At 45.1% G+C, this 11,545-nt stretch overlaps 1 pseudogene; it reads right to left on the reverse strand.

Moving 5' to 3' along the window:
• Positions 1-4,594: 4,594 nt before the first annotated feature.
• Positions 4,595-6,241, reverse strand: LOC139046498 (calicin-like; annotated as a pseudogene).
• Between the last annotated feature and the right edge of the window lie 5,304 nt (positions 6,242-11,545).

Genomic DNA, 11,545 nt, shown 5'->3' on the forward strand with positions numbered 1-11,545 from the left:
CAAAGGAAGTTTTCAATAAAAAATTATAATTCAAATTGCGGAAATGGCAAATACTTCAAGTAAATTGGAAAAAGTAAATGGTAAATGTAAATCCTAAAGTTAATTAAGAAATACAAATGATGTTCTTCTCTCTAAGCTTTTGTTTTGAGGAAATTGAAGATGTACAAGCATGATTTTGGTTTCTGGGATCTTAGAGCTGGTGCAGAAATACAAGGGCAGGTTGCCTTCCCGTGCTTAGCAACAATAGTAAAGTAAAGACGGTTATGAGGTTCACTTTCTTCTTTATTTCTTGATTTTTCTTAGTGGACTGGTTAAATGAGAGAAAAGCACACTTCACTTTTCCCTCTGACATCTCGAAGGCACACTGACTGCGTTATTTCTGCTTCACATAGCTACTGAGTTCTGGGAAGTTCCTCAGGACAATTCCCAAACAGGTATAGGCCTGAAGATTTTCTACCATGATCTTCTGTTCCAGTTGTTTCTTATTGTGTTCAAAGCCGGAGAGTGATTTATCCAGAAGGGTCTAATCCCAGGCAGCTCTGTAGTCCTCTGACGAGCAGGTTAAAAATCAGCCAGATGGTGGAAACAAGTGTCTTGTTGCTTCTGGATTTTGATATCCCCTCTTTTCTCATGAAACTTGAAGTCTGTCCTAACATTAAGGCTTGACTTCGAAGAGATCCTTTCCAGATATCTCAAAGGCATGAGGATTTCCACGCTTTTGAAGCCATGGCCCAAAGACACATCCCAGGAGAGAGAACATGTAGGGCTGGAACAGAGCATCTCCAGGGCCATAAACAGAGACCAGGGCCTCGAGAATGTCTGTGATTCCGTGAGACGACGAGGACGGGGCGGGGGGCGGGGGCGCTTGCAGCCATGGCTAAACCCTGAGCACTAGCTTCGTTCGCCGTTCAACCACGGCCAGCAGAGGGCGACCAAGTTGCTCCGAGACTAACAGGTGCCTGAATCGGCGAGGCGAATGCCCGCATCCTGGGTACAGGTGATGTGGTCGAGCTTCCAGGGTGAGAAACCAAACTTGGTTTGCTGCAGCTCCGGCTGTGCAGGGAGGTGGCCTAGGCTTCGTGACTACCTTGGGGCGGCAGAACTACTGACTAAAAAGCTGCCTTTCCCCGGCCCTGACTGCCAAGGGGGAGCTTGGCCAGAGCTGAGATCTCCTGAGACAATTTTCTGAAATACTGAGCACAGAACTTCCCGTTTTCTGGACTTTCCCCATCGTTTTATTCTTGACTTTCTCATATAAGCTTTTAGTGAGACAATTTTGTAAAAGTATCCATTTATTGAGGCGTGTGGAAGCTCGACAGAATCACACGCTGTACTAAGCTTTCCATATTCAGGATTGTTTCTGGGGAGAAATCCCAACACAAACTCAGAGAAAGGAAAAACGTATCCACGATGAGGACAGAATATACAAATATTGGGGCCTTCCAGTTGAATGAGTTGGAGACCTGGCCAAGTGCCCTGGAGAGCCATTCTTTAAGACTATCAGAAAGGATTCAGAATCAGGAATTAGGCAGTTCTTTTCTTGCTGATCTGCCTATAATGGATGTGATCATGGAGGACTGTCCTCATGATTGATTCATGTAGCTCCTCTGAATCTATAAATTCAACAGCATTTATTGTGTCTAATGTGTGTCAGGCACCATGTTATGAACTAGAGATATGTGACCTGACCTTGAGGACATCTATAGTTCAGCAGGGGAAGATGTGGAAACAAGGACAATAAAGTGTTGTAGATGCTGTGATGGTGTGAAGTGTGTATAAGGTATGGTGGTGAGGGGTGGGGGCAGAGGAGGGAGTGGTCAGTTCTACTGGGAATAGAGTTTCTGGAAGTTCTTCATAGAGGATGTGATGCTTAAACTTTGCCTGTGGGAGGCATTGAGAAAAGAGCAGACTTTGAAGCCAGTATCCTCAGTCCAACTGTAAAGCCTGGTTTTCTATCTGTGTCTCCCTGGGCAAGGGAACCTCTGAGCCTGCTTCCAGATCTGTGACAGGATTATAGTAGTAATCTCATAGTGTCGTGGTGAAGATCATCTTAGTAATATATATATTTAACATTGTCATTAAGGAACAGTGAATTCCTGGTGGATGAGGATGAGCAGATCCTCTGGTTGAAGGGACTCATTCGCTTCAATCTTGTGCCTGAAAACCACGTGTTCTCGGAGCTGTCCACGGTGCTGATCTCACCGGGGCTCCACACTCATTATCTTGGGAAGGCCTGCAGGGCACTCTGCCTGGGTCATTCTACTGGGTTCTGGGCCGTTTGCCCCCATCTCAGCCAGAAACCTTGGCTGCAACAAGTTTGTTGACTCCGCCTCCTCCCTTCCCGTTCCCTGCCTGCCAGTCGCCCTTCTGTGAGCCTTGTGGAAGAAGGGCTGCTTCACAACCACCATGATGGCATGGGGGTTCTCAGCATCCATTCTCATGGGCCTGCAGAGGTAGAATGGGCAACTTGATGGGTTTTTTCATGTCCTCAGCTGTCTGATAGGACTTCCAGGGTATAATTCTAAACTTCCGCAGGGATAACTCACCACTCCCCCAAAGCCTAGGAAGTGTTTAGCTCCTTCTACAGCAGTGGTCTTGAGTGGTGGCGATTTTGTCCCCCAGGTGATTTGCCAAAGTCTAGAGATGTTTTTGGTGGCCACAACTCCTCATTTGTCCCCGTACAAGATGCCCTGTTATAAGAAGAACCAGAAGGAGGTTCCTTCCAGAAATGATTTTCTCAAGTCGTTGCAATTTGGAGATGAAAACTTCTACCACATGGGTTTCAGAGTGGTGTGACAAGGACAGGCCAATCTAGTTGTGCTAAGAGGGAGCAAGAACATATCACAGGAATATTTTAAATTACCTTTCTTACAACCATCTTTTCATGACCCTCTATCATATCACTCCTGAGTGTGAGGAAACGGACCTCTTCACTCCGCCTGTAGGGAAGGGAGTGAGAAACAGCTAACACCCCCCAGGAAAAGGTGCTCCTATAGGAGTGAACATAGGAAGCATCCCTCTTTCTCCTACAGTCTCACTTGCTTGACGCCAGCAAGAAGCTTATAGCACTCTTCAGAGGACTCTTCAATAGAGAATTAAAAGAGAATCTGGTATAAGCAGTAACTGGAGCAAAGGCAATGAGAAGAGAGCTAGAAACCAGACCAAACACAAAGGAAAGAGGAAAGTGGGGCGTGAATGGTGACCCACAGCAGGACCAAAGGGTGGTACTCATCCCCACTCTGGACATGAGATGTTTAAGGCACATATAGTGGTGGATCAATACTGCATACTGCAAACTAGAGAAGTGGTCTACCTGGGAGAAAATGATTTCCTACTTACTCACTACAGGTGTAGACCTCAGGACGGATGCCACAGAGGAGATTCAGGCTCTGGAGGGAGATGAAGGAGACAACTTCCAGCCCAGAACATCTGTCGTTCTCTGACTTGGCCCCAGTGCACAGGGCTGTGAGCCCTTAGGCATCTCTCACGGTGTTTCTCTGTCTCCTGCCAGGTAAAGCTGGCTATCTTCTTGGTAAGCTGCCAGCTATCCATTTTGGGAAACCAGGGAAGGATCCAGAACTGGGCTCTGAGATACTGGACTTAAGAGCAGACTTCCTAGTTACAATCTAGTAAGGAGCACATAGTCCCCTGGACACTGGCCTGCCTAAAATTATCAAAATGTTCTGTTTATAACATTTAGTCTGTGAGACTGCAGTTGTAGGCAAGTGTGCATACTTTTGTCCACGTGTTCATATACACACATGCATTTGCTACACATATTTCCTTACATTCATAGAGACATCTTAACAAATATCTACATGTGCAAATGGAAGTTGACCTTTTGCACATAGACTGAAGTCATGGTGCTCCTCTGCTTCTCAGAGTAAGCCCACTGGTACGTAGGGAGACTCTGTTCGTATATTTTGCCGTAAGCCAACTGGCTGTTGGTCAGTGGACCCTTGGGGCTGTCTTGCAGACAAGTCTCCAAGATAGCCATTCTCAGATTGAAGTGGAGGAGGGCACTGCTGCCTGGCACTCCATGGACAGGGCAGAGGCCATAACTGCCTCTTTCGGTCCTGGGACAGGCATCAGTGACCACCAGGCTCCTACACAGGGCAGTCAAAATAAAAACTTACCAAGGACCTAGGTCTATTCCAGCACTGTTACCAACCACATGGTAGTGTTTCCCTTTTGTAAAACCTCCATGCCTTTGCTCCAGGAGTTTTCCTTCCTTGAATGCCTGTCTACAGTCAGTGTTTAGACCTAGCTTCAGAAACAGGGTGCTGCTGCATCCAGGGAGCTTTCCATTGCCCCCACCTTCCCTTCTCCCAAGTTTGAATTTGTCACTACTTTCCCATACCTTCTCTATTCCATTGTTTCTATCTTGGTGCATTGTAATATATTCGTGTGCATGCCTGCCTCTCCAGACTCAGACGATAGCATGGGAAACATGGTACATATCCATCTTTGCATTTGCACCATCTAGTGTGGTGCCATTATAAGTCCCAGTGTCTGAAATGGTCCCTCATCCTTTGGCAGTTAATGCCCCTGTGATTGGAACATGGGGAGAATACATATCCTTCCTCTGATTAAGTCAGGTGAACATGTAATCAGTGCCAAGCACCGTGCTAGGCTCTGGGGCTATAAAGGTACGTACAGCACATTTCCTATCTGCTAAGATGTCATAGTCTAGGGAGAAATACAGAACTTTATATATATAGTTCCAATGAGGTGGGGTACAGAGTAAGGGTGCAGAAGTTGCACGAATCTGGGCCTGAGAGTGACAATGCGGGTGCTGTTGCTCACAGTGCAGTCCTGTTCCTGGTGCCTGGCACACTGAGTGACTTGGGCAGCACCAGCCAGGTCGGGGCAGAGAAGCTGTGCCAACCAGAAAGGCGATGTGACTTCCCAGTGAGCTGCCAAAACCCCCTAGGGTTCGTGACTTCACTGCTTTGCCAGAATGAAATGCCTCAGTGGGGACATAACTGTTCCCATGGGAGTCAGGAAGGCCGTTCTTGTCCCAGCCCAGCACCCAGCCAAGTAACTGAGAGACCTTGGCCCACAAGTTGTCATTCATGGCACACTGCCAAGCTGTCTTCAGCCCTGAAATCTGGTCAGTGGTGACACCAGAGAGGTAGCAACCAGCAGAGGTGGCACTAAATGCTGCTGCCTCATAGGGCATCTCTGAGAGCTTCAACCACAGGTTTTCCTGGATAACATACACAAACACTCCATCATTAACTTGCCATGGGCCTTCCTACTACCTAGGATGATCACTGAATCAAGCAGGGCCTCTTTCCACTGGTAGCTCAGCAGGCTGGATGGTCTCTCCTGCTTTCCTTTCACAAGGACATTCTCCATCAAGGTTGCATGGGCTGAGTTGTCAGAGCTGGCAAACATCAGCAACTTGTTGGAGATGGCATTGAAACTGATGTAATGGAAGAACTTCATGAAATACTTCTCCTGCTCATCCTTCTGAAAGTACACTCAAATGATGAGTGTACTGAGATCCTGGTCCTTGTTGAGCACATGCAAGTCTTCATCTTGAAACAGGCAGCTGAACATGACAGGTGGACAAGAAATGAAGCCCTCAGGCTGCATAGACCCCTCAGGACTGGCCCAGTAGTGGAAGTTGTCACAAATGCCAGAGTAGGCCAAGTCTGATACCTCTGAGCTCAAACATCTCAGCCCAGATGGGGTAGTGCAAACAGTTGACAGGGCTAGTGGACTTAATCAGGAAGCCATTGCAGTGGATTTGAAGGCCTGTTGTGTTGAAACACTGGGCCCCATGAAGGAGGTTCTCCACATTCTGCTCCGAGATCATCACCTTGCCGCTATACAAGTAGCCCAGTAGCTAGTCCACCATAGCCAGACTCAGGTAGTTGGAGTCAAAGGTAGTAAAGAGCTCATTGGTGGTCTTCACATCATCACTGGAGATGAGGCCCTTCACTACTGGAGAGGCAGCAGCCAGCACATTGCGATGTGCAAAAAGACATGGTGGTCCACAGTTAGGGCCATGTCCCAGTACCTTTTGGACTTCTTCTCTTTGGGGTTTCAATTTCTGCAGCAAAAAGCTGTCACAGTTTTTCTCAGTGAATTCCCATTTCCTGTTGCTTCCTGCTGGCTGAGATAGATCAGCAGCCAGTTGTAGAGAAAAGACTTTCTTACACCATTGGGATTCAGACTGATGGTTGTTTGCAGATGATGGAGGAGTAGAGGCTGAGAGAGAGGGTGATGTCATAGAGTCAATGAGGTCATCACAATGCAGGTCCCCCTGAGAGCTTTCTCATAGGCTCAGGGCCTCTCTTGCCTCTGATGGCTCCAATCTGCCCAGGCCAGGTACCCGATCAGGACCTGGTGCACAGGGTTCAGAGCTCAGGAGGACACTCAGAGATGGGTTGAGACTCCCACCTGGGGCTTTCAAACCTCAGTTCAAGGCTGTTTCTGGAATGTCAGAGCCAGTTTGGGCAGGGGGTGGTGAAGGCAGGGATAAGGGCAGGCTGAGGGAAGGAAGGAGATTATCAGATCATCTAGAAGTATCCTCCCATCGTACAGGAGGGAAAATGAGGCCCAGTGAAGAGAACGGACTTACCCAACATCACACTGCCAGTTGCAGTAGAACAGGGCTGGAACCCAAGCTTTCTGTAACTTAGTACTCTCTCCACCCTTCCAGGAAGCTCCTCACTCCTCAGCTTTCCCTAGTCTCTGATTCTCAGGCCTGGAAGTACCTTTCTCTGCTCCTGACCATCAGAGAAGAAAGGCTCTGTCCTTTGGCTTCTGAGCTTTGTCACCACAGATAACCACTCTTCTTTAAAGCAGAGGGAGAAGCGCAGGCCACTCACTGGAGCAGGGATGCTGGAGTTAGCCACTCCCTGGGGGATGGGAGGGCCTCTAAAGCCTTGATTATTTTTCCAAGTCTCTAGTTGTAAAACATTGGGGGCGTTGGTGGGTCAGCTCTCTCCATCAAGTATGGACTTGGCCAAATTGCTCAGACTCTCTAAACCTCAGTTTCCTCACGTGTGAGATGTGAATAATAGTACCTGCTTCAAAGATTGTTAAGAGTTTAAATGAGAAAATGATCAAAGATTGTTAGCACAGTGTTTGGCTCATAGCAAACAATCAATAAGCACTAGCTGCCATTTTGTTGTTAGTGCCATCGAATGGATTCTGACTCCTAGGAACCCTGCATACAACAGAGCAGAACCCTGTGTGGTCTTTTTGTGCCATCCTCTCACCCTCCAGCACTGCATCAGACAAAGCTCCACTGCTATTCACAGGGATTTCATGGCCAATTCTTTTCAGAAGTGAGTGGCCAGGTCCTTCTTCCTAGTCCATCTTAGTCTAGATCTCTGCTGAAACCTGCTGGTATTTGAAATCTGGTGGCATAGCTTTCAGCATCACAGCAACACACAGCCTGCACGGTATGACAAGCAGATGAGTGGTGTGTTCCCTGAGCAGGAAAGAACCCCGGGTGAGAGGTGGGGAGAGCTGCCAATTCTTAACCACAGAGCCACCAGGGCTGGCAGAGTTGTTTTGTGAGGTGTTGTTTGCTTAACATGAACACTGTATATTACTTTCTGCAACCTTTTTTCCACCACTTTCAGTTCATTTCTGAAAGAATGCTCAAGAATCCAGGATAGATGCTTTGATTCTTCTCAGAGTTATTTATATTTTACCTCTGTGGTTCTCAAAATATGCCCCTACCCCCTGCTGTATTAGCATCTCCTAGGAATTTGCTTAAAATGCAGAATACAGGCCCCACCCTAGTGAGGTGAATCAAAAGCTCAGAAGGTGGGGCCCAGCAAAGCCCCTTTTAACCAGCCCTTCACACGACTGTCATGCAGGCTGAAGTCTGAGAGCCACTACTCCACCTCTGGCTACTCAAAACTACTTCACCATCACTTGTACTCTTGCTAGAAATCTGCATTTTAACAAGAACCAGGGGACACATTAGTAAATTAAAGTTTGAGAAGCGCTGGTCTACCTCAGAGTCATAGACATAACCCCAATTCCTATTTCCCACACCCACTCACACACAGGGTATCTATGAGTGGTTTCTGGGGAGGGGGAGAGGGGAGGCCAACAGAAAGAGCAGCGGCTTTTAATCTCTTTGAATTTGAGTCTATCACTCCCATGGATAAAACATCAGCACTGCATGCCCTAGTTAGGCAGAGCATATTAGCAGTGCCATCTTTTGTTCATGACACAGCACATAACTACCAGTAAACCACCCTGGAAATTTACTGCTCTTAGGTGTCAGTGTTATTTCACAAGTTTTCATTTTTCTTTTAAAATACGTGAATTTCAATTTTAACCCCAGGCACAATAAACTTACATAAGACTACCTAACCTTTGTTTGTATCACTAATATTGTAGTGGGAATCTATCATTTTAAAGCAAACCAAGGGGATACACCTTTTCTGTTCTAACACGGTTACCTTTGCCTGACAAGAGATTTCACACATTCAGGTATACGGGGTGACTATTCAGGATCAAGACTGGTTTGGCTTGAACAAGGGAGACCTGATTTATGGCCAGTCAGGCATGCATTGTACGTCTGCTCTGACTATTAAAGTAAAGAATGCACTCTCTTAAGATGAAAATACACAGTTCCCTCCTATGCCCTAGTGGTAATGCCCTATTGGTAAGGACCATGCTAGTCCCTTTCCTGACATCACGGTCATGTTTACCTGCTAATTTGCAACTGAATACCTCATTGAAACTTTCAAAATGTATCCTGGGTGTCTGATGTATATTGTTTGTTCTAAAAAGACATAAGAGTGTACTGGAAAGCACACTTCTCTGGAACACTTTCTAAGACCTTCCTGGGTTACAAAGCTCACTCTGACTCAAGTAAAACTCACCTTATTTCTCTTATGTACAAAATGCTTATTGGTTATTTTGCCTCAACACACTTAACAAGTGCATGTCCCCTCAGCCTCCATACCGTAGCTTCCACCTCCATGCAGCATGTGGAGAGGGGAAATGTCCCCAGAATTCCAACATTAACTTCCTGGGGCCTCCCTCAAAGGCTCAGAAACTTTCTCTCAAAGGCTGCACACTAAGGCCCCTGCCTCAACCCCTTCCTTTGCTCTTCTCTCATTTTCCTCTGTTGAGTCCCAAGTCCGTCCTGAGTCAAACATGAACACGTTGACTTTCTCAGGAAATGTGCCAGGTGAACTACATACACCTTTGTGCCCGAGAATCCTCCGGTCTCCCTGCCCCGTCTGACCTGACTCAGCCTAATACTACCAGCTGCTTTTTAAGGCAGTTCCAGTTTCACTTCTGGTTCCTCCCAGGCTGTGGTCCCACCCCAATGCAACACAGCCCCCTCTCTCCAGGCTTTGCTAGCCCAGGAAGTAGCATGGCCAATTCTGTGGGGCTCATACCCAGTTTGACTTGCCTCTCTCTCATCTTAAAGCAATCTTGGAATCAAAATTTCTAAAGCCCTTTTTCAACTTGAGAACTTTCCTTCCATAGAACCAAAGGCTTTTTTCTTCCCACCCGGAAGCAAAGACTTTTAATCAAGCCTTAAAATAAATTTGGGCCTTGGGTTTTTAATTAATTAGTATCAGGAAAAATGAAATAACTGACCTATCAAATAATTTTATTTTGAAAGGAAACGTGTCGACATCTCAAATGTGCTATAGAAAGTATGGTAAAACTGTTACAAGCTTTTAATTAATACTGGCCCCGATATCAGTTCCCCTACATTAAGCCCAGCATATATGGGGTTAAAAGCAAAAGCCTCATCTCCTCTCCCTGTTTCCTTAGTTACATTCATATGTAAATATCTATTTAACCTTTGACTCCCCAAGCTTTACAACCAAATAGAAGTCACAAATTGTTAAAGCCCAGGTGGTCTCATGCGGGGCTCACTCTAAAGTTTGGGCTAATCATGGGTCCTCAAAGTTTATTACAGGGAAACTGATGCCAGAGCAGTGCACAGACAGAAAACACCCAACAGACGAAGTGAGTGAGTCATCGATCATGACAGGCTCAGAATACACAGTGCTTGACCCCTCCCAGTGGTGGCAGGTGGAAGCTGTGACCAGATACAATCACTATGCTAAGGCACAAATCCATGCTGTCAAGCAGTATGAAAAAATATATTAAATATCAAGGTCAAAAGGAAAATGACAAGGACCCAGAAATCAATCCTGAAGGCACAGAAATTTATCATCTAAATGACAGAGAATTCAAAATAGCTGTTATAAAAAACATCAACAGTGATAAGAAAATACAGATAGATCAATGAAATCAGGAACTTCTTCACAAAAGAGATTGAAAATATAAAGAAGAACCAATCAGAAATGTTGGAGATGAAAAGCATAATGGGTGAGATAAAGAAAAATCTGGACTCCCTGAACAATAGCACTGATATTATAGAGGAATGAATCAGCATCCTCGAGGATAGAAATATAAAAATCCTTCAGATGGAAGGAGAGAGAACTAGGACTAAAAAGAAATGAAGAGATTTTCTGAGAAATATCCTACTCAAATAGGAAATATAAGGATTATAGTTATTCCAGAGGGAGAAGGAGAACAGAGCAGAAAGCTTGTTCAAAGCAATAACAGCTGAGAACTTCCCAAACCTGGGAAAGGAGCTGGAAATACAAGTGAAAGAAGCCATTAGATTTCCTAATGATATAGATGTAATAAGACCTTATCCAAGGTATACAGTAGTAGAACTGGCAAAACTCAAAGACAAAACAAAGTTACTAAGGGCAGCAAGACAGAAGAAAATTACTTACAAAGGAACCCCTATCAGGCTTTCAGTGGATTTCTCAGCAGAAAACTTACAGGCTAGGAGAGAGTGGAATGTAAATTCAAAATACTGAGAGACAAAAAATTTCAGCCAAGAATATTCTATCCAGTGAAAATATCCTGCAGATGTGATGGAGAAATGAAAACTTTCCCAGATAAACAGAAGCTAAGGGAATTCATTGCTACAAGAACCACCCCCCCCCCCCCCCCCCCCCGCCCCGCAAAGAAATCATCAAGAAGGCCCTCATAACTGAAAAACAAAAGAAAGGAGTTACAAAGCCCTGAGCAAGGAGATAAATAGGTGGGCAAAATCAGAAAATTGCAGCTCTGTATCAGAACATGTTAGTAAACAATAATAACATTAAAGATAAAGGGAAGGAAAACATCAAAAATAAAGATAATCTCATCATTTGAACCACAAAGTCACAACACAAGGTGGAATAAGATGTGACAATAATGACTGAGATGGGGAAGAAGAAAGGGATGGAATTGGCTCAGTCTAAGAAAATAAGAGGCTATAAGAAAATAGACTATCTCATTTACAAGATTTTTTATACAAACCTCATGGTAACCACTAAATGACTAAATAGAATAGAAACAAAAATGATAAATAAGGAGAAAACTAAGAAAACCATGATAGAAAACTACCTATCTGAACTGGTAGTCCAAAATACATGGGGCAAGAAATAAAGGAAATGCAGTAGAACCAGAAAATGAGTGATGAAATGGTAACATTAAGCCCTCATATATCAATAGTCCCTCTAATTGTAAATGGATT

The sequence above is a fragment of the Equus asinus genome, chromosome 10 (assembly GCF_041296235.1).
Source record: "Equus asinus isolate D_3611 breed Donkey chromosome 10, EquAss-T2T_v2, whole genome shotgun sequence".
Taxonomy (NCBI): Eukaryota; Metazoa; Chordata; class Mammalia; order Perissodactyla; family Equidae; genus Equus; species Equus asinus.